The sequence below is a fragment of the Castor canadensis genome, chromosome 3, assembly GCF_047511655.1.
Source record: "Castor canadensis chromosome 3, mCasCan1.hap1v2, whole genome shotgun sequence".
In the NCBI taxonomy this organism is placed as follows: Eukaryota; Metazoa; Chordata; class Mammalia; order Rodentia; family Castoridae; genus Castor; species Castor canadensis.
Window position 1 is genome coordinate 192,471,012 of NC_133388.1, and position 25,497 is coordinate 192,496,508.

At 41.3% G+C, this 25,497-nt stretch overlaps 1 long non-coding RNA gene across 1 annotated transcript in view; it reads left to right on the forward strand.

The window, feature by feature from the left end:
• The first annotated feature begins 11,816 nt into the window (after positions 1-11,816).
• Positions 11,817-25,497, forward strand: part of LOC141421385 (uncharacterized) — a 69,190-nt gene continuing 55,509 nt past the window's right edge. Inside the window, exons 1-2 of the long non-coding RNA XR_012445974.1 lie at positions 11,817-11,951; positions 12,334-12,395. This is a non-coding gene — a long non-coding RNA (uncharacterized lncRNA). The remainder of the gene's footprint in view (positions 11,952-12,333; positions 12,396-25,497) is intronic.

A 25,497-nucleotide genomic window follows, 5' to 3' on the forward strand; every position in this document is an offset into this window, starting at 1 on the left:
AAAGAAAGAAAGAAAGAAAGAAAGAAAGAAAAAAAAGGAACAAAAAAGAATCAGGTCTTCCCTGTGCTGTGTTTTTGGGCCACAGGTGATCTGTTTTCTTGGGGGTTGCCACAAATAAGATTTGGTAACGCTGGCTCTTGGTTGCTTAGGGTCACTTAGATCAATGGGTTAGAGAAATCAGAAGCTTGTAAAACCATGAGCAGGTCAACATCACTTTTCATTTTATAACATTGGCACTTCTGAAAGTTCTTCATTTCCACCACTAAACTAAGCTTATTTCTGGAGAGGCAAGAACAGGAAACAGAGGTGGGATCAGCCCACTCTTAAATTCACAAACACTTTTTGGTACTTCTGCATGGGACACCTCACTGCTACAGAGAAGCAGACGTCACTGGTCTGCTGGAAACTGACAGCCTGGCCGGGAAGGTGGTAGGTAATGGAACCAAACAATCTACCTACATCATGGCTGATGGCTGTCAGTAGAGATCTCTACAGTGATGGTGACTGGGGAGGAAGGGCAAGGCTAGATGGAGTTGCTGAAGACAGATTGGTACTGTAAGAGAAGCTGAAGGCAGCAACCTGGACCTGGCACCAGTAGACTTTTGGTCACAGTGTATGTGTCCCAAATGCTTATGACTTGTGTGGATGGATGAGAGGAGGCGCAGGCTAAGGGTATTGGGAGTGGTAGATGACTTCCATTACATTTGAGGTGCTCTTGGGACACCCTTACAGACATTCTAGATCAGGGGCTTGAAGGAAGGACCTGTCCTGGAGATTTGGGTCTAAGTATCAGCAGCATGGATTTCTGTCTTTGGTAACTGTGTGGAAAGTGATTTCTTTAATCAAATTAGGGAATATACAACTAGGGTGGAAAGAGATTGGGGTAAGAAAGTGAACAGAGCGACAGCACCATGGAGTCAGGTTATCAATATATTCCTTTCTAAGGGAGAGGTGGGGAAGGAAGGAACATTCTATTTGGTGCCAAATGATATTTTTAATATAATGTTCCATTTATTTCCCCAAATATGTTGATGTCATGCAGTGCTATTCCAATTTACAGAAAGGGAAACTGAGGCCTGAACTGGTTGAGTGGGTGGCTAATGTAGTATATCTGTTGAGTAGGAGTAGATCACAGTTCCTTCTCCCTTCTGGAACTCAGAGAAATGGGCAATGGAATGATGGCATTCAAAATGGTGCTTTCTTACGAGTCAACTGGACTGGAGATTCTAGTTTAGATGTGTAGCTGCTGCAGGTATCTTAAAGCTTCACTCCAGAATTGAATCCACCAGTTCTCTTCTGACTGTTGGTCACACTGATAGGTGTGTTAAATAAACTTATGTGGTAGAGGAACAGGTTGACCCCCAAGTTCAGAATGGGTTAATCATTTTATGTTATATATTCTGCCTCTAAAGTCATCAATCAAGCAAGTTGCTCCCCTTCTCGGGAAATGTGAATCATGGTGGTCAGAGAGTGGCAGAGCTGCTTCTCCAGTGATTTTCCTTTTTAGGGAGTGAAGAGGAAGTTTCTTCCTCTCCTTGAAAAGCCAGACACCTTGTGATGAGCTTATCAGTTGGACATGAACCCAGGCCTAACTGACTTTTGGATGCATTTTTATACCTCTATTGTAGAGAATACCAGTTCATGGTAAGCATTTGGGAACAGCAAAATCAAACATTTTGTTGATTTATAATAAGTAAAGAATACTTTACATATTATAAAGATATTACAAAGGATACAGATGAACATCAGATGGAGAGATGCACAGGGTGAGGTATGGGAAAAGGGGTGGGGCACTTCAACACCTCCAAGGCACCATCTGAGAAGCTCCATATCTTCAACTATCTGAAAGTTCTGAGATCCCAATTCTTTCAGGTTTGTGATGGAAGTTTCACTACATAGACATGCTTTATTATGTCACTGGCCATTTGATTATCAAATTAACCTTTGGCTACTTTCCTCTCCGTGGAGTTTAGGGGTAGGGATGAAAGTCCCAACCTTGTAATCATGACTTAGCCTTTCTGTTGGCCTGTTGCCATTCTGACACTATCTAGGGTTCCCTAGCCACCAGTCACTTGTTAGTATGCAAAAGGCACTCTTCCCACTCCAGAGATCCCAAGGGTTTTAGGAGCTTTTTGTCAGGAAATGGGAGTGACATTAAAAGAGTTGGATTTGCAGGTCTCACTCTGACTTTATGGGGCAGAGGCTCTGATGCTTGCATGAAGTATTGGCTTTTGTGCTGCCCTCTGTCCACAATACTGTTGAGAAGGAGACAGAAGATAAGGTGGAAGCCAAGCTCTGTTTTGTAACATAGCTTGCTGATTGGAGCATTCCTATTTATCTTTGTCTTGAGTTCATTTTAATACTAACAACACCACTTAGTTGAACCTACATTATCCCAACTCAATTTATCCCAACCCAACCAGTTCAGGTGACACAATTAAGATATGTGACCCAATAAGCCACAGGAAAGATCTATATTAGTTAATTCATCAAATATTTGTTGAGCACCTACCTTGTGCTAGGTAAGTACAATATTGGAATAAATTTGGGATATCATGGAGGTACTACTTAAGAAGTGCCTTTGCTCCACACTGGGGAGGTTTCCAGAGGAAATGATATTTGAGAACATTGTTTAACTTTGTGATTCAGTTATCTAGGCAAGGTTGGAGGCCAAATATATTCTGTATAGAAAAAAGAACAAAGTCTCAGTGGCAACAAAAATTATGGGGTATTCTTGATCTCTAAGAAGTATAAAGTGGCTGAAACATGGGATTCAGCTAAGGGATGATGGAGGATTGGTATTAAGGTGGCAGTTAGGAAGATGGGCCACAGTTGGACTACTAACAGCATTCTGTTCCATATGCATTATGTGTCTGGGACTCACCATGCAGAAGCTGACCTTCAGTAGCTGTCTGGTATTTCCTGAGTTTACACTAAACCTTGCCTGAAATCTTAGCTTTCCCGTCTGTACTTTGGCCAAAGGCTGCAGCCTGGTGGTTTGACTCTCTCTCTTTATTTCCCTTGTCTTTTGTAAACTTCCTAGTTCTCATTCTCTGGATTGTTTCTTTGCAGGTTGCCAGATGAAAGCATAATCCTTTCCTAGAAGCACAGAACCACCGGGGTCACTGAAATTATGAGCACATAGCCATAATTCTAGTCTTCTAGAGTGATGTACCAATGATATAGAATAAATATCTATATCTTAACAAAATGACACTGTCCCTTATTCTGTCCTTAAGCATTCTAATGTGTAGAAGGGTTTCGGCAGAGATCTGCCACTGGTAATGAAGCAATGAAGCAAAAATTTACACAAATGCCTGCACTTAGTGGTGTGCTTGAAGTTACCTAGCTCCCCTTCCCTCCAATTTTCAGTGAAATAAGACTAATTGAGCTAGGACCTGATAACAAGTCTTCCAAAGGCAATCCATAGTCCCACGAGATGGAACTATAATGTCTATGGGGAAATAGTGACTTGCTGATGTTAAGAGAGTGTCCTTGCATAGTTAGATGCATTGTGCTACAGAGACGCTCTGCAGCCTGCATCGTTCTACCCTGAATAATGTCTAGTTATATATTTCCATAGTTACTTTGAGAGATAATAATGAGTCTGCCAACCCCCTAAAACATCACAAGGACTTTAGGAAGCATGCTGAAGGGAGAGCAAAACAAAACCACACAATTACCATACTCAAGCAAATAATCAGAGGCAAAATTGGCTACTGAGGCATATTATCTCTCACTAATTATCATTTTAAATGATGACAAATTCAAAATGAATGGTACTTTCTCCACCCCTGTGCTGCACAGAGTACTTCTTTCCCCAACTCCAAGAACTAAGGACCTAATTATTTGCTCTTAATAATTCAGCCCCATCTCCTTGGCATGAATTCCATTTGCTGCTGTAAATGGGGGCCACACTTCTCACAGAAAGTACAGTTGTTAAAAATAAAACTCTCATTCTCCCTGGCTCCCCTTCCCACTTCCTAGCATGAAGAATGACTATAATTAAGAATAGCCCAATTAATGGCCAGAGTTCAGAGTCTTTGATTCCCAAATCTGGCAAGAGTACCTCCTTTTTTGGCCTTGAATGGGATGACATTCCCAGAGGTGTCAAAGTTACCCATGTACTCCAAATCACTTTGGGCTCAATAAAACTTTATTTGCCATATGCCCCACCATGAATTTCCAAAGGGAGTTTAAATTTAAGTGATCAGGCAGTTCCTCAAAGGATTCCGAGCTATTACTTGGATGAAAATGAGAAGTGGTTTGTTTTATTCATGTTACTGGCTCAGTGTCTCACTTGCTAGTTGCGTGTATAGTGAGCACCTGAGATTGATAAGACACAGCACCAGAAGGTGGACTTGCAGAGAGGATTCACCATGACATTTGTGTTCAAGCTGCTCACAGTCAAGGACAGGAGAGGTGGACTCATAAACTGTTCAAGTACAGTGTGATGACGCAGTAGTAGGGGAACAATTCTATAGTGGGGATAGTTGTGGAAATAGGCAAGAGTAACTTTTGAGAGTACTGGAAAGTAAATAAACTTTCCTAGGTCCACTTCTGGAAAATTAGATCTGGGGCTTCTGACAGAAAATATGGAATTGCTGTTGTTGAGAACATGCAGGAAGAATGGAATCAGGAGACTGAGCATGGTGCAAAGGATTTTAAGATATTTCCTGCTCTATCCCAAATCTTCTTTTTGGCTACATTTTCCATGGAAGTTTATGCTCTTGCTCTACTCTGGTTGTGCCAGACTTTCTGTTGCCCTAATGTGATATACCTTCATGCTTTTGCCAGTGTTTGTTGTTTCTTCCACCAATATTCCTTCCTCATATTTTGTATGTATGGAATTCTGAACCATCTTTTGAGGCCTGCTATATGCTGTGTTGGAAGGAATTTTGAAAAGAATCCTAACTTCAATATTGGCTGTCAGTGACTAGCTATAGGCAAGTTGTTATTTTCTGTGAACTCAGTGTTCTCATATGTATTGAGGCAGGGGTAATGGTCCCTACTTCCAAGAGCTGCTGGAAGGATTAAAGTGAGCAGGAGATAAGATGTGGTAGGTGCTACAGAGTTGCTTATAGAAGTCACAAGCCAGCACCTGAAGGCAGACAGAAATGTAAGACCTAAGTTTTCATAAAGGTGCTGGTGGTCCAGGTGTGGAGGGAAAAAAAAACCTCCCAAAACTATTGTACACATGAAACCAACCAGCCCAATGTATGGTGTCTATTTATGAGTCACTTGAAGACAGTGATTTGCCTTGTGCCTTTTCATTAAATGAATGCATGAAAGACTGAATTGAATGAGTAAATGAATATATAATATTCAACATATTCTATAGTAGCTAGTTTGAAATATGTGTTTAATAAATGATCATTGACTATTCGGGTTCGTGAAGGAATGATTTGCATTACATGTTATAGGTAATTTGTAACTTAGATATGACCTCATTAAATTGAATCTTATGTTAGATATGCCTATCACTTTCTTTGGTAAGACAAATATTGGTAATTAACCCAAAACTTGGAATACAAGAGGTGACAAAAGGAGAGCAGTCACTCTCTCCTCTGAATGATTTAGCTTAGGACTTTGGTGAGACACAGTCCCCTCCAATCCATACAGTCTTACTCACCATCTGTAGTTTAGTCACTTAGGCAAAATCACACAGGCTGTCATAGAGGAGGCCATGCTTGAGTTGAGTTATAGAGTGTGGGTTAACCAAAGTCAGTGGAGAGAAGGAACAATGGTTTACAGATTCTGGCTCACGAGGGTGTAGGGATCAGTGTGCTGATGAAATAAAGCAGATTGCATTTGGGCTGGAGGTGGCAAAATGTACAAGGACAGTCAGAGATGAAATAAAACATTTAAGTGAAACAGGTTGGGTCATGTAAAACATTCTAAGAGTCTTAGTTCAGACCAGGTAAAATGAAATTATTTAGTTAGGCCCAGCTGTCAGGCAGTATCCTCTTCCCTGGGAAACAATAGATGTTAAGATGTGGTCCCTCCCTTGCTTCTTCCTATTATTGCTTATACTCTCTCTTCAACAAAATTAGAGATAAGGGCAAAATAGTTTCTGCCGGGTATCAAGGGGGTGGGGGGAGAGGGAGGGGGTGGGTGGGGGTGGGGGAAGGGGGGAGAAATGACCCAAACATTGTATGCACATATGAATTAAAAAAAAAAAAGATGTGGTCCCTCTACTTGAAGTACACAATCACACTGGAGATAGGAAGATGAGGAACAGGAAACTTCAATGCAATTTGGTGAATGCCATAGGGAGGCAAGCAGTGGTGATTGGGAGGCACAATATAATCCTCACGACTGTGATGTGCTGTAGACCCAACTACAACAATCACTGCTTTACAGATGGAGAAACCAAGTTTGGGTTAACTCTCAAGCCTGAGTTGTTTCTACTGCACAAGAGAAGGAGGAAAAAATGCCAGCAACAGTGGCTGTTTCTAAGATATGCTTTGGGCTGGGATCTTTCCTGGTTTCCAGGCCACAGAGATGCAAACTCACCTCTCAGGTTGTCCTAGATGTTAGGGGAGGGGAAAGAGGGTAGTGTCTCAGCAGGGCAGGTCCTCTGCGTGTCCTGCAGTGCCCAGGCCTTGGAGTCTTTTTTCCCTTCTATCTCCCTTTGCCCCCTGACATGCTGCCAGGCAGTTGCTTAGCAACCTCTCCAGCAAGACTGTGCACCCTGGCATAAATTGCTGTTATGCACGGGAACAATTTCTCCCTCCTCTCTTTCCTGCGTTTTAAGCAAAGAGACATCCTAAAATAGGGCATTTTTTTCTTTTCCTTTTTTTTTTCTTTGACAGACAACTTCTGTGTAAATGTTGAAATTTGTGTTGTCTGTCAGGAGTAGTCAATCTGAAAACTTTGCTGAAGAGAATGTATATTTAGTAAGGAGTGACAAAGAGAGGAAGACATTGAGATGTCAATTATTCTAGTGAGTTAATACAAAAAGCTGGGCCTTTAAATCAAGTGGTGTAGGAAAATGATATGGTAAAGAGGGCTAAGCTTAGTACAGAGCCTTGATTTTAAACAGTGCAAGGCTATGTTTTGTTTAACTCCATCTGTTGCTAGGATGTCCACAGTGTCAGCCTAACCCTGAGAGTATCTGTGAGAATATCTATGTTGCTAAATTGATGCTCACTCAGGAAAAGGTGCTGGATTTGAAAGTGGTGGATCTGGATTTGAGCCACAGCTCTACAGATTTGTGTATTTGGCCGGTGGTATGGATACACCTGTCATTAAAATTTGGAGTATTTATGAATGATTTGGTAAATAGCCTGTCTTCTCCTCATCACAACCCAGGACTTCTAGAACTACCTTCTGCCTCACTGCCCACTCTTCCTACCCACAAGTTGAGCCTGGGGGCTCCAGCACCCTATTTCAGTACTTTTCTCCGTGGTCAGTTCAGGGATATTTTGCTTATGATATTTGTCCAGTACCTCTTCTTATACTCTTGGCAATAGTTTTTGACTTGGGGAAATTTTCTCTCCAGGAGACATTTGGAATATCTGTGTTGTCTTTGGTGAACTGAGAGGTAAAGCCAGGAATGTGCTAAGCACCCTGCTATGTATAGGGTACATTTGCACAACATAGAATGATCTAGCCTCCAAAGTCAATAATACAAAGGGTGAGAATATCCTTCCACAGTGATCACCTGAGGGAGGGGACCTGAAGAGTTACCTACATCAGTCTTTATGTAATACCTGGCATGTCTATACTGCACAGCAAGTCATGCTATAATGAACAAATGACTGAATAAAAGATGAATGTACCTAACTACTAAGTCAGTATTTCCTTTTCCAGTAACTAAGGCTGTTTTCCAACAGCTTGGTTAGTGTATCATCTCATGCCAAGTTCACCCTGGATATCAGCTAAGTATCAAATACAGTAGTGAGATGACAATGTGGAGAGAATTTGTTATTGACTAGGGGATGAGGGTATGAACAAGTCTCTTGGGTACAATTCTGCAGTTGACCCAGGGTATGTTGCTATCCATAGGATTTTGTCTGTATTTCTTGGGTGGTCTTTCTGTTTCATAGTGATCTCCTTATTTCAATCTCAAATCACCTTGATCAAGAATGATCTTCAGACTTCTATTTTTCTACTGTGCCTTAAGATGTGGCACAATGAAAGTCAACTTGTCCACATCTCCTGAGTAGTGAGTTGAATTCTGTCCCCCAAGAAGATATGTCTATCTTCTTACCCTCCATACCTGTGACTTTGACCTTAAAAGGATAAAGGGTCTTTACAGACATAATTAAGTACAGAATCTTACAATGAGATCATTCCAGATTAAGGGTAAACCTAAATCAAATGAAATGTGTCCTTTTGAGAGAAAGACTGAGGGAGAGTTGGACACAGAGGCAGAGAGGGGAGAGGACAGTAGGAAGATAAAGGCAGAGATTAGAGTGATTTGTCTACATACCCAAGAACACCAAGGACTGCCAGGGGCCATGAGAAACTAGGAGGCAGGTATGGAGCAAATTCTCCTCATGGAGCTTAATTTTATGTGTTAGCCAGATTGGTTCACTAGGTATCCAGATATCTGGCTAAACAGTATTTCTGAGTGTGTCTAGGAGGGTGTTTCTGGAAGAGATTTGCATTTGAATTGGTATAAGGCAAATGTCCCTCATATGGACATCATTCAATTCATGGGGGTCTGAATAGAACAAAAGGTGGAAAAAAAGAACTTGCCCTATTTTTTTGACTGCTAGAGCTAAAACATCACTCTTCTCCTGCTGTTGGACTTGGACTTACACTGTCAGCTCACTTGGTTTTCAGACTTTTAGGCTTGGGCTTTCTAAGTCCCCATCTTGCAGAGAGTAGATGGTAGACTTTCTCAGCCTCCAAATCATCTGGCCAATCCTCATAAATACATTTTATATATCTGTATGTATATCTGTATAAATATATATATATATATATATATATATATATATGTATCTGTATGGATATGTGTCTATACACTCATACACAGATCTGTGTATCTATATGTGTATGTATATATGTATGCATATGTATGGATCTATCTTTCTATCTATCTATCTATCTATCTATCTATCTATCATCTATCTATCTATCTATCCATCCATCTATCTACTTATTGGTTCTGTTTCTCTGGAGAATCTTACCTGTCACACCCCCTCAGAGACATCAGAAAGACCAGCCTGTAACAACTTCTTTCAGAATCTGAACTCCAGAACTTAGAGAACAGTTTCTAATGTTTTAAGCCACATAGTCTGTGGCAATTCTTACAGAAGCCTAGCAAACAAATGCATCCTCCTCACCAGTTTCTGCTCCTAGTCTCCTCTCCTTGGATGGCATCATTAATCTGCCAGTTGTACAAGTCCAATTCATGTCTTGACTTCATTCCCATTGGACCTGTGGCATCCAGTTAACAATTCTGCCAGTTCCACCCACTTAATGGCTTGCTACTCTCTCTCCTCTGCATTATATGTCACAATTCAGCCTGAGGTATCAATAATTACCACTCAATGCTCTGTAGCAACTTGCTCCCAACCCAACCCCAGCTTGCCACTCCATACCTAGCTAACTCACCTCCTCTTTTTCTGAATGCCAAGTTGGTTGAATCTTGATTAAAACTGCTCCTTGTTCCTCCTTACAATCATGAACAACCAAATTGTCAAACACACAATTTTTTCTCTGTCTCCATGGGGAATTTGTTCCAGGACCCCATGAGCACTAAAATCCATGAATGCTTAATTCCTTTATATGCAAATACTATAGAATCCTAAACACATCTGCCTGTATACTTTAAGTCACCTCTATATTACTTAAAATATCCAATACAATGCGAATTCTATATAAATAGTTTTTGCTCTGCATTGTTTAGAAGACAGTGTCAAGAAAAATGTCTTTACATGTTCAGTAAAGACTTAGTTTTAAAACTATTTTTGATCCATGGTTGTGGAACCATGAATTTGGAAGGCCAGATGTACATGTCTTTCTTGATCCTATTTTCATTAATTTTATTTTCCTTTTCAAAATTATTTAGTTAGTCCCTGTAATGCACCAGTGCTTGTTCTTGCCCCTGGATATATGTGGATGAACAAAACCAGGCATGGCTCCTGCCTCCTTGGGCATTATTTTTAGGTTGGTAAGGAAATATAACAATGACTTCATTCCTATAAAGAAAGTGAGAGATGAGAAATCATTGGTGTTATGAGAGTGACTGATGGGGAGTGATATTACTAAGCTGCTAACCTAGTTTAGGGTCAAAGAAATTCCCCTGTGGAAGTAAAGCCTTTGCTAACAGCTGGGAGATGAGCTAACAGGTGAAGCAGGGGAATTCTGTACCAGAAAAAATATGACTTGGGATACAGTGTGGCTTGTCCAAGAGTCCAGGTGGAGGTAAGGCTGCAGTAAGCGTTTAGGGTAGGTATGATGTAAGGTGAGGGAGAGAGTCAGGAACAGGTCACCATAAAGGGTCCTAAGAGCTCTGATGAGGGATCTGAGTTTTATTCTAAAAGATCAGAGAAGCTATTAGGGTTTTTAGTAAGGGATGAATTGATCAGATTTGTCCTTACAATATCACTTAGTCTGGTCAGTAGAAGTAGACTGGAAGAGTAAAGATGGGCCTTGGGACTTTATTTCATGAGAAACGAGGATGATTTGACCCAGGGTGGTGGTCTGGAGATGAAATCAACACTTCCTGGAGACTGGTAGTGGATGAGGGCTATGGAAAGGGAGGCATCCTGGGAGATGCCCCAGGTTTCTGACTGAGAAATGAGGTAGGTGGTCTCATTTAGAGATGTAAAAAGACTGGAGGATAGATCCAAGTTGTTAATGTTTAATGTGGGCTTACTCATCTCTAGGGCCTTTGCTCCCAGTTTTCCTCATCAGGTGCAGCTCTTGGAACAAATTTAGGCTTCGACAAACCCAGCCTCATTTGTCGGCACATCATCCCTCATTTGCCCTTTCTGCTTAGAATACTTGATACGTTTTTCCTACTCTGACATGATGGATGCCATTCTGTAAAGCTTGCTCAACTATTTCTCTTTGTCACTGCCTAGAACATCTTGAACCCATTTTTTCACCAGCACGTACTCCTCCTTCAGAAAGACTTCCTTGACCTGGCCTTCCATCCCTAAGTAATTTAAGTGTCCTTGTTATAAAGTTATTTTTCAAGAGTGAGTGTATTACATGCAAATATGCAGACATAGCCAGATAGGAGGAGGGTTGCCCACCTTTACACATTGCACATCTCATAACCAACCAGGACCCCTGCTACATGTAAATATGCAATAATTATTATTACTGCATAATAATGATACATGTCTACCTTCCAGTATGTGGTTGCCATAAGCATCCAGTGAAAAGGCACCGATGACTTTTGAAGTGTTACACAAATAGAATTCCAGCATTTCTGACTCTATTACTAATGGAAAGTTACATTCAGCTGTGAACATTTGAAAGAGATCTCTTTCTGTTATCTAAGTGTATCCTTTAAATCATGAAAATCAGAAACAGCAACATGGCAAGATTCTAGGGGACATATTTTCTTAGAACAGTCTCCCAATTACTGGTCTGTGGAAAACTAATATAAAGATTTTAGCTGTTCACAGCAAAACTCAGTATAAGATTGCCAATTTAACTATTTGAAGAACAGTATTTCTTTTTAAATGAATGTTAGCTTTCTAATGTTCTGTATTAATAAAATATAAGTTAGTTTCCTTACCTTGATCATTTAATTGTTATTATTTAAAAATCTGAAATATACAAAAGTTGTATCCACTGTTTTAGTGATCTCTTCATTTTGTGATTACTTTTTACCTATTAGATTTTTTTGTAAGTGCTGGAAAAATCCAAGGAAAATAATTTGGGCTGGAAATGCTGGTCTATTTGCTCTGGAACTCGTGGGCTATGAGTAGAGGAAGAAACAATGATTTATTAAGCTTTACTGGAATGGAACTTCCAAGGTATGTCTTTTGGTATCTCCTCCCAAAGAGACGCTTTCATGCTCTCAATAATATCTGTAAAAATTGTGGTCCACTTTCAGGAACCAAACACTGACCATGCTTCTGAGAGAACTGCACCATCTTTGGTCACTACTCTTAACATGCTATTCCTTAAGTCAAGCTCAATCATACCTTCATCTCATTTCATAGGAAGTAAGTCCTCTTACTCCTATTGGGATCCCAGAGAACATTTTAAATTTCTTCTTGTTGGATGTTGTTCAAACACTAGAATTCATTTACCATGATTCTTTTTTTTTTCTAAAGCAATTAGCTTGGGTTCTCAGAAAGTATGTTTGAATGAATTTGAATTGTTTTCTTCTCCATTTTGCTGGTTCTTTTTCAGAATAGCCCATTTCTGATATCAGACCCTATAAGACTCCTTGTGATGATGCATTAGCTCCCCAGGTAAGTAATTCTAGGTTTCAATTCCATATACTGTCCCTGGTGTTCCCTTCTCTTGCCTGGCATATGTTGCCTGGTTTCTGATTCTTTGTCCATTCATGTCCACCTGAAGTTCAGAAGCATTATCTAACTAAGTGATTGAGTCATGGATCCTGCAATAGCTCAGGTCCTGAGATGAAGATTTGTGTGCAGAGGAGTTACAAAGGAAGTGCTGTCAGGAGACCCGACATAGAAGCAGAGTCAGCAATGTCTATACAGCTTCAGTTGCATCACTGAGCTGAGCCAGACCCTTTGGGGAGCTCTGCAGTTCTACCTAGATGCAAGGAAGCTATCATAACCTCCCACCTGTTATTTGGTGATGAACTGCTCCAAGGTCAATGGCTATCAGTTTGTCCACATGGAGTGGTTCTAGCAGCAACAGGACTATCTCTTGAGTAAGGTTTTAGATATGGGCACTTTGGAGAGGAGCCTGCAGAAGCTAGGATGGGGCAAAAGAGACTTGGCAGAATACTGAATTTCTGCCACAGCTCCCTGCTTTGCAATGTCTCCCCAGTTTCCTACTCAGCGGTCTTGTCATCTCCCATCCTGTTCACTGCCCAGCTGAGAAGTCCAGTCAAAATGCAACCCCTTATTCCCTCTGAGCAGTGTGTCACAGTGTTCTAAGCACTGAACCGGATGTGAAGACACTGACCAGATGAATGGAGATTAGAATAATCATACCCCTTTTCATTTGTCAATCTAACTATTGTGGTTAATGTATGAAAGAGGTTCAAAAAGTTCATGTATTGAAAGATTGTTCCCAGCTGGTGGATACAATCAATGAGAGATCATTGGATCATGAGGGTTTTTTACCTTATCGATGCATTAATCTATTGAAGGAGTCATACTTTGATGACATTATTGGGAGGTAGTATAGACTTAAGAGGTGATACCTGGTTGGAGGAAGTAGGTCACAGGGGAGCATGTATTTGGAAAGTCCATCTCTCTCCCTCTCTCTACTTCCTGGACACTATGAAGTGAGCAGTTCTCTTCATCATGCCTTACCATAGCCCTAAAAGCAATGGAGTCAGCCTACTGTGAACTGACATCTCTGAAACTATGAGCCAAAATAAATCTTTCCTCCATTAAGTTGATTTTCTCAGGTATTTGTCATAGTGGTGGAAAAACTATCATAGCAACTCTAGTGGAGTTGTAGGGTGAGTTTTAGAATGGCATGTTTTGGTTGCCCCTAATAACCCTATGGTGAGGGAGGGATCACCTGCCCTAAATAATACATCATAACCAAACACATAACATGGGAATACGGACAGATGAGATTGACAGGAATGAGGGAGGAGGATGTCTCATGCCTTGCAGGACTACACAGAGGTCTGCTAGGAAAAAACCGAGCCATCCAGGGCTGTAGGCAACAGGCTTTATTGTAACAGGAGGGTGGGGTGACTCATAGGATGGGGTGACTCTGAGTTCCTATGGGAGGATGTGATGAACTTGTCTGAACAATTCCATGACTGGCAGGAGGTGCCACTGTGATGCTGAGAACTGGGCAGATTTGGTGGGTCTGACTTTTGAGGTAATTAGCTAGGCAGGAGTCTTTCCACCTGGACAGGGTACATATGGGGATGTCAGTAACATGTAATTAGGCCTTTGGGAACCTGTGAGGTTGCAAAGGCAGAAGCACATAAATTTTAGGCCTTACAATACACAGGGATACTATATTTTAAGCTTCCTGTTGACTAAAACCTATGACTATTTTATCACATGTGGCGTGGCAAGACCCCACCTCATCCATCCCTTGGTCCCCGGTGGATCACCATATGTTGTGGTGCCCACCTCTGCAGTTGCTTGTTCGCTGTAGGCACTTACTGAAATTCTGTAGGGAGCTTGAGTGAACATGTGGCCTGAGGCATGCAGACTGGGGAAACGAAACAGGTAGGCAGGGAGAAGAGGGAGGAAGGAAGTGGCTGAGGTCCTGAAAAACATCCACTGGAGTGAGCAGGAACACTAGTTCCTTCTATTTTCTCATACTGTCATGGTCATAGTCAACCAGGAAGGCTCCTAGGTAGCCTTTCCCAGGGTCTCAAGCAGAGAGCAACAGCCTTCCTTCTACTCCCCCACATAGGGAACCCCTTTTCAGTCATTTGTGTACAAAGCTCCATTTATATCAATAAAACAGTCTTGTAAGCACAATGCAAATTCCATTACTGGTACACTGGGCTGGCTGAAATGCTTCAGTGAGTCCTTAAGGAGAATACAATCATTATGCCTGATTTGTGAATTTACAGCCGTGGAGGATAGGGGCAGAGAGACTGTTTTTTTCAACATTAGCCCAGTGGAAGGAAAAAAAATCTCACAAAACACATCAACTTCTTCTGTGTACTTTTAAAATGCAAAACATAATATGTAAAGAAAGCCTTGATCTGCAGTAGACACGAATCTGAACTGAAATAAATTCTGCTCCATGCCAGGAGTGGCACCTGCAACCTGGTTAACTAGCTCCACCCACGCACAGATCAGGGAACTGAGGACTGCTAACACAGAAGGGAAACACGGGCTGCAGAAGTTGATTTGATTTGTTTTGCTCACCATAATTCTCCAAGGTTTGATTGTTTGCTGTAATTCCAAGTATCCCCTTGTGTAGTGAGAAATTAACCTGATTCTTAGAAACCAAAGAATCCTGTTGGCTTTGTTAAGGGATGTGATCTGGCCTAAAGGTTAAGAAAAAAAATTAACTTTCGAGAATGATAAGCTTTACCTCGGGGTCACAGTCAAAGTACAGAGAGCCTTTAATAGTGAAAAGAGCAGTATTTTTGTCAGATTGTTCGGTCTTTTTTACTAACTGGTAACATTATACAAGTGGGTTACCTTCTCTGATCCTCAGGCTTCCTTCTTTACAAATGTGGATACAGTAAGAACAATGAATCAGAGAACATAGCCAAAAAGCTTCATAAATATAGATGATTGTTACCAGCTCTGAGCCTCAGTTTCCACACTCATTAAATGAGGTTCTGGACTGATTTCTGAGACTGATTCCACGTGTAAGAGTACTAGCTTTACAAGGGGCATACTGCTTCTTTTATCCGGTGTGAATGTGATGGCCTCTGTCACTTGCAGTGTGTTGCACTGAGAAGAGTGAGGAAGCAAGGTGATGAGGATGAAGTGTATGTCCTCACAGTGGCTCACAACACAGAGAGGAAAACAATCATATAATACATTGGTCCCAGAAGGAAATGAAGGACAGGTTGGAAGGTGGGAGTTATGCATGTAGGGGAATGGAGAGAGAAGGCTGGATGCAAAACCACCTCTTCTCCTGGCTCCCTACTGGAATCGGTACTAAAGCATTTGACTGCAGTAGCCCAGGTTGGCATGTGGAGGTTCTGGAGATCCAGTATTCCATTCCTCTCTTGGTGGCATTGCAAGATGTAGGCATTATTCAGCAGGAAAGAGAGTGTGTACCTTTGTACCCATCTCAACAGTGGCGTCCTAGACAACATCCTTGCTCAGCCTCTCAGGCATGAGGGCAGGTTAAGATGTCTTATTCAAAGTGAGCATTTCAGAGTTGGGCAGATGGATTCTTAGAGAGCATTTAGTCCTTGGTGGAGACGGAGCCCACATGTAGTGCTATTTTATTATTAGGAATATGTCTTCTCCAAACATTTCCCTTCTTTGCAGATCCACAATCTTAGCTGAATCACAGAAGATTTAAGAATATCAGGCTATACTCCTGATCAATTAAGTCATACCTTTGAGAGTAAAACTTGAGTATTAGGATATGTAAAGCTTCCAGGTGCATCTAGCATGCATCCAGGGTTGACAGCCTGGCCTGACAATCTCACAACTCCTGGTTGCCCAGGAGAGCTGTGGACACCTCTTCTCTGTTCTGAAGACAGACCATTCCCCATTGTGGAGTCAGTGGTGACTAAGAAGGCTCATCCATGGGCAGGTTCCAGAATGGCTCACGTGGCCCTAGCCTGTTGCCTAGGGCCATCCAAGCCCATCCTATGACTTTATTTCCTGTGACTCTCCCCTGACTCATTTTGTTCCAGTCTAGCACACAAGTCCTCTTGTTCCTCCAGCACACCAGGCTCTTTTTCATCTCATGATCCTGGCAGCTGTTCTTCCCTTTGGCTGGAAGTTTTTTCCTTTTGACAGTGGGATGGTGACTCCTTTCTTTATTCAGTTCTAAGCTCAAAGCCCTCCTCCACCTTCCTTACATCTTCCCTCACTCCAGGTATTCTCAGTCAGAACTGCCTGATGGTTTTCCCCATTGCACTGACATTACTTGCTTATTTGCTGAAGGCCTACCTCATTCTGCTGGACCATGTGCTCTGTGAGGAAAGAGGTCTTCTCTGTGTCACAGGTCACTGAGTGAGGGCAGTGCCTCTCATGGGTCCTCATAAACAGAACCTGGTTGATTTTTTCTGCCAGTCACTCAGGATTCACCTTGCAGTTGTGTTTGATTCATTTCCTTCCTTGTCCATTTCAGTCTCTTCCATTGCCCTCCTCTCTCCATAGTGTTATATGCACAGTAGTCAGAAATTTGGTGACTTGGTGGACCTGTGTTTTCAGACACTGAAGGAGAACACAAGAAACTTAATTATATAGACTCTTCCACTCCCAGAAGCAACATATCCTTTGAAAACATTTTCTTTTCCTCCTACTGTATTATCACTACATTTGGGGAAAAAATTTCAGGACAAAATGTTTCATTCATGAACTGTTTATATGCTCTGCTCCATTTCTTTCCTTGAGGGAGTATATTAACTTAAAATGGAAACTCTCCCTTTGGAAAAGTATTTAATGCATTTTCAAAACATGTTGGAGTGCAGCGTGTAGGTCAGTCATAACTAGGTCCTATCCCTTGTCTCTTTTCTTAGCCCTGGGGCTTTTCCCTCAGGCTTATGAAGTAGATGTTCTCCAGAGCTCTGGGCTTGTGTTAAAAGTTTGAGGCATCTTGGTCACAAATTAGAAAGGCATAAAAATATAAGAGACTGAAAAGAAAATTTCAAGCCTTAAATCTGGACAGGGCTACATGTAATGAAGGCAGAGCCATCTCAGCTTTGGTTCAGAGTGCAGTAAGTGGTATAATTATACACAGAACCAATAACATCTACCTTCCCTGGACACCCTCCACTATGCAGAAGGAGCCCAAACTCCAAACATTTCTTTCGCATCTGATTAGTTACTTGTAAAACACTCTCTCACACCTATTCTCTTATATGGCCTTTAGTTACTTGTCTGCAAGGTTGTTTTGACACTGTGAATTTTTTTTTTGTCTTGAGATAAGAAAACCAACAAAACACAATGTCTAGGTGACCTGAGTGAGGTCATCCAAGTGACAGGTGTGTAAGCTGAGCTCACATTGGCAGTGGTGCCAAGGGTTGTCAAGATGAACATGTGCATCGATTTGAGTGCATACTGGGTCCCTGGGTGCCTGTATAAAGGAAAGCAGAGTGAATGAGGACTGAGAGTCACAATGGGAGGGTCAACTCCCACCCCTGAGCAAATCCCTCCTCCAATCTTGTATCAGCTATTTGGTCTTAAAATGAAGTGGTCAGAAGTGCAAGCATCCAGGATTCTTTCCTCTTTTCCTATTCTGTGTCTCTCTGCATTTGGTACACCATTCTCCAAACCCTTATGGGGGTCTCATGGTCAGTGTTGCCTTTAGAAGTGAGAATGAATTCAATATAAACATCAATGTCTAGATTTCAAGCAGTTGTTGGTAATGATTTTCCCCGGGTGCTGGATTAATTCTTAATAAGATTCCTGAATAAAAAGAAAGGAAAAAAAATGACAAAGAAATGTGGAATCATGAACCTTGGAAGCCACACTTCTGGCTCATCGTCACTAGTTGATACCCTCTCAGCACCATTTCCTTTCTGTGAGTCATGTATGAAATTAATACTTTCTACTCAGGGTTGTAAATAGACTAAATGAAATGATGAACTTGTGTTAGATGCAGCATACTGGTAACTTTGAACAGAGAATTTGCAGGAAGCATCTGGCATCAGAAAGGAATCTCCCACTTCTGAGACTTGGTGCCCCTTCTATGGTGGGGAGTCTACTGGACGGTACACGCTTTGCTTCTCTTTTTACCCTGTCTTAGCCACAGCAGGGACTCTGACTTAGACAACTGATGAGGTAATACTGGGTATGGCCAGCTCAGCTTGGATCCTTCCTTCCTTCAGAGTGCAGTTTGCTTGCAGAGCTCATGAAGCTCTTCCAGGGCTTTGCCCCTGTGAGCAGTAGGAAGACTGCTCTAGGCCACTATGGGCTGGGAGGAGGGACAAGTTGGTTTTGTTCTGAAGTTCATTTGACAGGCCCATTTGGCCCTTACTCTAAGCCATTCAGACTTTCGTGTTAATAAAAAAAATGTGACTTTGACCTCCATGTACTTTCCAGTCATCTGATTTGTTTGTTGAAAACCTGGGTAGAAGGTGAGTATAATTTATTGCCTCCCCAGTGGCTCTCAGTCCCAGCTTCTGCTTGACTAGGTGTGGGCTAGTTTTCCATATCTGACTTTGAGAAATTTTCCCCCTCCTCTGGTGAGCTTCAGGGGGAGTAGATGACATGGCCTCATCTGTCACTTACTCCAGTGTTTCGTAACCCTCTGTGACATGCTCTCCTTCCTGAGCTAGCCTACATTCCACCACCACCATTTATTAAGCCCATTCCCTCCAGGCATGTGGCACCAGCCTTATTCAGGAAAAGAAGAATGAATACAATCACTCCACTTTCCTGCAAAGTCACCCCTCTGTGTGCTATTGCTTTGTTATTTAAGGAGATCTCCAGCAATGTGGCTTTTGTTGGGTTATCTTTCCCAAGTGTGATTGCATCTCTTCTTTTTCTATTTTGTGTCTCTCTGCATTTGATATACCATTATCCAAAACCCTTTTGGGGGGGTCTCATGGTCAGTGTTGCTTTTAGAAGTGGGAATTAATTTAATATAAATAGCAATGTCTAAATTTCCCAAGTGTGATTTCATCTCAAATTCATAGACTGTCAGAATTCTGACAGTATATCAGACTGCTCCTCCCTGAAAGTCTCGAGGTCCCTCTGAGCATGAGCATTTAAAGATGTTGAGGGGGTGAATTCAAGTATGATATAGTTGATACATTGTAAGGGCCTTTGTAAATGCTGTAATGTACCCCTAGCCAGCATAACAACACTAATAATTTTTTTAAAAAGATGTGGAAGGCCAGATTTATCTACTCCTTTGTAGATGGCCAAAGGTACATACAAGCTATCTGACCTGTTAGAGATGTTTTGATACTCTAATGGTCCCTTTTGCTGACATATCAAGGCTTCCTGGAGCTAACCACAACATCAGCCACATCACAGAATGGTTCTGCTATGGGAGGCTCTGGGGAATCAATCTGCATTACAGGAGCCCTTGGTCATAATCTGGCAACCTGCTCTGAGACAAGGTCACTTTGCATTTAATTCAAAACAATTTCAGCTGTTGATTTCATTGGTTTATCCTTAGGGCAGAATTCTTTCTTGTGGAATTGGGTTATTTTGTCCTCCTCATTGCAGCTCACTGTATCAGTCAGGATGGTTTGAGTTGTGCTGAAGTAACAACACCTTACATTCATGAAGACTCTTCTCACATTAGTTACACAGGGCCAAGATGATGGAATAGCCTATTTTCATGTACAGGGAAAAAGAGAGTGGGAATAATTGTGTCCGCTTCCTTAAATTTTATGAGTTGAAGTCATCTGTGACACTTCCTGGGCCAAGAAAAGTCACAGGGACAAATCTAACTTCATCTGGGGTAGAAATAGCCATCCCACCATGTATCTGCCAGCAAAGAACTGGAATTATTTGGCACACAGCACTGGTTATTTTTACCTCTCTTTTTCTTTCCAGAGGGGAAAAAATAATTCTGAAAACCATCCATTAAAATGAGAAAGCTGTCCAAGCATGTATTTTAATTTACTCTATTTAAAAGCAGCAAACTTTGACTCATTGAGGGAAAACGGTTCTCCTGAGATCATACAGTGAATCAGGGGTACTTTATTACAAGAAACCAGGTCGCATGACATGTTTTTTCTTTTTTTTTTTTCCTTTTGGACCACAATGTCAGATAGACGTAGACACATTGCTCTGTTGCTTTATCCATGTATTCATTTGGGTTTCTAAAGCGATAAGAGTTGTTAGCAATTTTAGCATGAATAGCTAAAAGGATGATGATACTATGGTTGACTAGCAGCAAGGGAAATATTTAATTTAATAATCCCAAGGGGTCGCAAGTTGAATAGAGGATGATTTTCTTCTTGGAACACACATCTGAGTCAAGCAGTAAGGTACCCATACCTCTTGTCATAATGACTAATCTTATAATTTGACCCATGTAAGCTGACCACCTAATAATAGTCCAGTGCATTGCTAAGATCTTAAACTTAAGATGCAATATGACAATAAAGTCAGACAATAATAACAATAGCTTTGAAAGTCTCCTCAGTGCCATGTACTGTGTTAGTTATTATGCTTTCATTAATTTAATCCTTATGCTGATTTGGAAAGTAGAGTGGTAGCCATAAGCCATAATGAAAGCTATTAATGGTCATAAAGGCTAACTAACTATCTGAGATGGAAAAACTAGTGACTGGAGAGAATACATTGTATCATTATCATATTCATTTCTTAGGTGGATTTTCTTGTTATTGTGGTAATTTACATATTAATTTTGTTCAGTGGTCCACAATAGTGATGTGTGCCAGGGCCTTGTCTGTCTTAAAACCACAGCATTCACATCCTCTAGCACTGTGATAGTCATATCAAAGATGATTCATAAATAAGAAGTTTGACTATGTCTATGTGGCCTGGAGTCTTAGGCAGGTATGTGAGTTTGATTTTCTACTTGGTTTAGCCACTTTGTTTTGAAAACTGAGTTTGAGCACCTGCCATCTTTTCTTCCAAAATCCTCATCTACTTTTTTTTTTTTTTTGTGGGAGTAGAGTGTTTGAACTCAGGGCCTCTCACTTGCAAGTAATCTTCCACTTGAGCCATGCCCCCAGTTCTTTTAATTTTAGTTTGTTTTTCATATTAGAATCTTATGATAACTTTGCCTGGGATTTCCTTGAACCTTGATCCTTCTGTATCTGCCTCCTGAGTGACTGGGATTACAGCTGTGCAATAGCACACTTAGCCCCAGCCTTATTCAATTCTTTGCAGTATCTTGACTTTGTGTACGGAATGTCTTACATATTTTGTATCTCTCTCTTTTGTTCTTGGCTTCATTATTGCTTTCTCTTTCATTTTCTATCCCTTCATCTTCTCATCTTTGCTCTTTATCTATTTTAATAACAAAAAAATACAAAAAAACTCTCTAAATCTCCTATCTATAGAGTGGTTCATTGCTGAGTGGAAAATTCTGAAATGAGAATGCATACCTTAAACACAGGCCAGAACTCAGTCTTTGATATGGTGTCATGCATATGGTCTCATTTAGCATCTCTGCTCATTAGGGTACTGAAATTTCCTTTGATTATTTCATTCATCCAATTTTAATTTGGTAATTTAACTGTGGAATATAATAATTGGGTTTATCATATCCAGGTCTTACTGAAAATTGATATAGTCTATAATAGGCTTTTTGAACTGGGTTGTCCTATAACTTGCCAATTTAGCAGCAATGCCATTAATTAGTGAATTTGTCAAGTGCACGTTGAGTGTCTGTTCTGTGCCAGACATTGGCCTGGTTATGGTAATGTAATGAGTAAGACATGATGTCTTTCAAAATAAAGCTTGCAAATTAGTAGGGTAGAAAGACACATAAACAGATAATCACCATGCTTAGGTAACAAAGACAAAGTTGGAACTGTGCCTGAGGACAATGGCAACACAGAGGCAGACCCACAATTCAGCCTTTTTGGTTCTAGGAATAAACTTTAAAATGGAGTCATTGTTGGAAAGGCTCATATGTTAAAACGTTGATCCCCAGGTGGTGACACAATTGAGGTGATTAGATCATGATAGCATTAACCTCATCAAATGGCTATTAGGAGGCCTGGCCAGGTTGGAGGAAGGAGGTCACTGAAGGTATGCCTTTGAAAGGTCTCTTGTCCTTGGTCCCTTTCTCTGTCACTTGGTCTGTCTCTCTGCATGTATTTCTGTCTTTCTGTCCATCTGCCTGTCTGTCTTTCTCACTCTGATTCCTGCCACTATGAGAACAGCTTTGCTCCTCCATGCCTTTCCACCATGATGTTCTGCCTCGACACAGACCCAGCAACAATGGAGCCCGCTAACCATGGATTAAAATCATGACCCAAAATAAATCATTATTCCTTTTTGTGGTCACAAAGATGAAAAAGTGACTACCACAGATGGCTCTCCATTACCTTCCACCTGCTGTAGTCATGTCCTTGTGTAGTCACCTCTCCAGGAGGACAACATAAAGATGATCAGTGTCATTTCATACTTACTTTACATAAGATGTTATGTCCATCTTGCTATGTGACTCTCCCTTGCTGGCTTTGATGGAGTGAGTAGCTGTTCTGTGAGCTGACCTTTGGAAAGTCATGCATGGTAAGGGAGTGAAGGTGGCATTGAAGGCAAAGCATTCAATTCAATATCCAGCCAGGAAAGGGATTCTGCTAACAACTGCACAAGCCTGGAAGCAGATCCTATCTTGGTTAGCCTTGGGATAAAAACGCAGCCATTGCCAACACCTAGATTGTAGCTTTGTGAATTCAGGTAAGCCTTGCTTAGGCTCCTGACCCATAGACACTGTGAGATAATAAATGCACAGTGGTTCAAGCCACTAAGTATGCAGCAATATACTATGTAATAGTAGGCAATCAATGCAGTGTTCAAGGAAACCTTCCTGGAGGAAGTGATGCCCTCATGTGCTATAGGGAACAGGAAGTGGTTAACTAGACAGTTTAGGGGATGGAGCAGGGAGAAGGACTTCTACAACAGGGAGCACACTATGGATGTACATTTGGGGTGAGGAAATGACTAATTTGTAGGGCGCTTATTAGACGGAACCATATGAAATTACTTATTTTCAACATGCTTTGTTTTGAAAAATACTCATTTCATCAGGTTTGACTTATTATAAGTAGCCCAATCCTGCTGGAATTTAAATTTTAAGTTGAAGGAAGCCTTGTTAACACTAACTTTGACTCATCTAATCTATTTTTTGACCTAAAAAAGACATTAATATGGTCTGTCTTCATGAAATCCTCTTCATTTCCTTGAATTAAATTAAAATGTTAGAATTTCTCCAGGCTTGTGTGAGCTTCATAGGCTTGCATTTCTCATGGTCATGGTAAAGAGGACTCTAAGAATTACAGAGTACTTTCACATCCTCAGTTCATTTCAAGCTGGAAATACATTCTCCACGTTTGGCAAAGGAGAACAACGTGTCTTAGAGCAGTTAATATTCAGAGATCCATTTGAGGATTCTTTCAAATCTTACTGCCCTTCCTGTAAACACCCTGCATACTTTCCTCTCCTAAGGCCAAGTAATCTTCCTTCGACACAAGACCAGTCCCTCACCTATGTCTGATCTTTCTCCATATGATGGGAGGCAGTCACTTCCTCCTCAGTATTCTTGACTCTTTTGATCTCTCCTAAGCCTTTCCTTTCAGAAGTTTGTAAAGCATTTCTAATTCTAAGACAATGTTCTTTCTTGCCCCTACATTTTCCAGGTCTGCTTTTAGTTTTTCTCTTTCCCTCTTGTTCTTCACAATGAAGGATCTTGAATGAGTGGTGGGTTTTACCTGGGTCCATTTTCTGTTTCCTTACCTCTGATTTGTCCTCATGTCTCACCCTCTGTCAGCTCTGTGATTCTCTGACACTGTCTGACCAGGCCATGCCGTATCTGCTGCAGCGTGACATGGTGGGTAATCATTCTCACTTTGCCTTGCGATTTTCTTTGCTTGGCTCCCACTTCAGCACTTTCCTTGTGCTATCCCTTTCCCAATCTCTCTCTCTCTCTCACACATCTGTCCCTGTTCTCTTTTCTCCATTCTGTTCCTTAAATAAATGTCCAGGTTCCTGGAATCCATCCTTCCTATCTTTCTATCACACATGTGTGGATGCCTTCATATCTTTCTCTGGATTTAGCCTCCATGTGGACATCAGATCTGTGTCTCAGTCCTGACTTCTGTGGACCTGCCTCTTTAGCCTTATTAATGGACTTGGACCACACATATAAAGCTCTGTTATTTCTTCTTCCTCTTCTTCTTCTTCTTCCTCTTCCTCCTCCTCTTCCTCCTCTTCTTCTTTTTTTTCTTTTTCTGAGAGGTTGAACTCAGGGCCTTCTGCTTGCTAGGTGGGTGCTCTACCACCTGAGCTATGCTGGCAGCCCTTTTTGCTTTGGTTATTTTTGAGATAGGGTTTCATTTTTATGCCTAGGATCACCTAAACCTTAATCTTCTTTATGTTTCCCTGCATGGCTGGGATGACAGGAACATGTCACCATGCCTGAGATGGGATCTGCTGAACTTTTTGCACTCGTTGGCTTAAAACCATGATTCTCTTGATTCCCTCCTCCCCAGTGGCTAGGATTATAGATTTGAGCCACTGCAGAAGCTCTAATTTTACAGAATTATTTTCCCAGAAACACGAAGTTTCTGGAACTTTCCCTGCATTTGATTGGGTTCTTTGCCTCTCTTCTCCTTACCTTGCTGATTCCTGCTCATCCTTCAAGACTTGGCTCAGTAACTATGCTCAGGTTTTGGCTCCACTCAGAAGCCTTTGTGAGCCTTATCCTTCTCATGGATGTTTCTCTGATGATGTTGTCTGTCTTTGACTGCCTCCTATGGCTTCCTATTTGTCTGTGAGCTTCTGAAAGACACAGTTTTTCTTCTCTTTTACCTTTGTATACCCAGAGACTATCACATACTTGCTATCCATCTGTCCTTCCATCCACCCATCCATCCATCCATCCATCCATCCATCCATAAATCCATGTGTTCAGAAAGGAATGAAATGGTGTTTAAACAATCTTCTAGGCAGTGGGGATCCACAGAGTTAGAGGTATGACATAAAAGTTACAACATCTAGAAGCTAGGCTTGGTGTGGGCTGTCTTGGAACTTTGAAGAAATGTCACCTAATTCAGGCAGGGTTGCCAGGAAAGGCTTCTAATATCTGAGA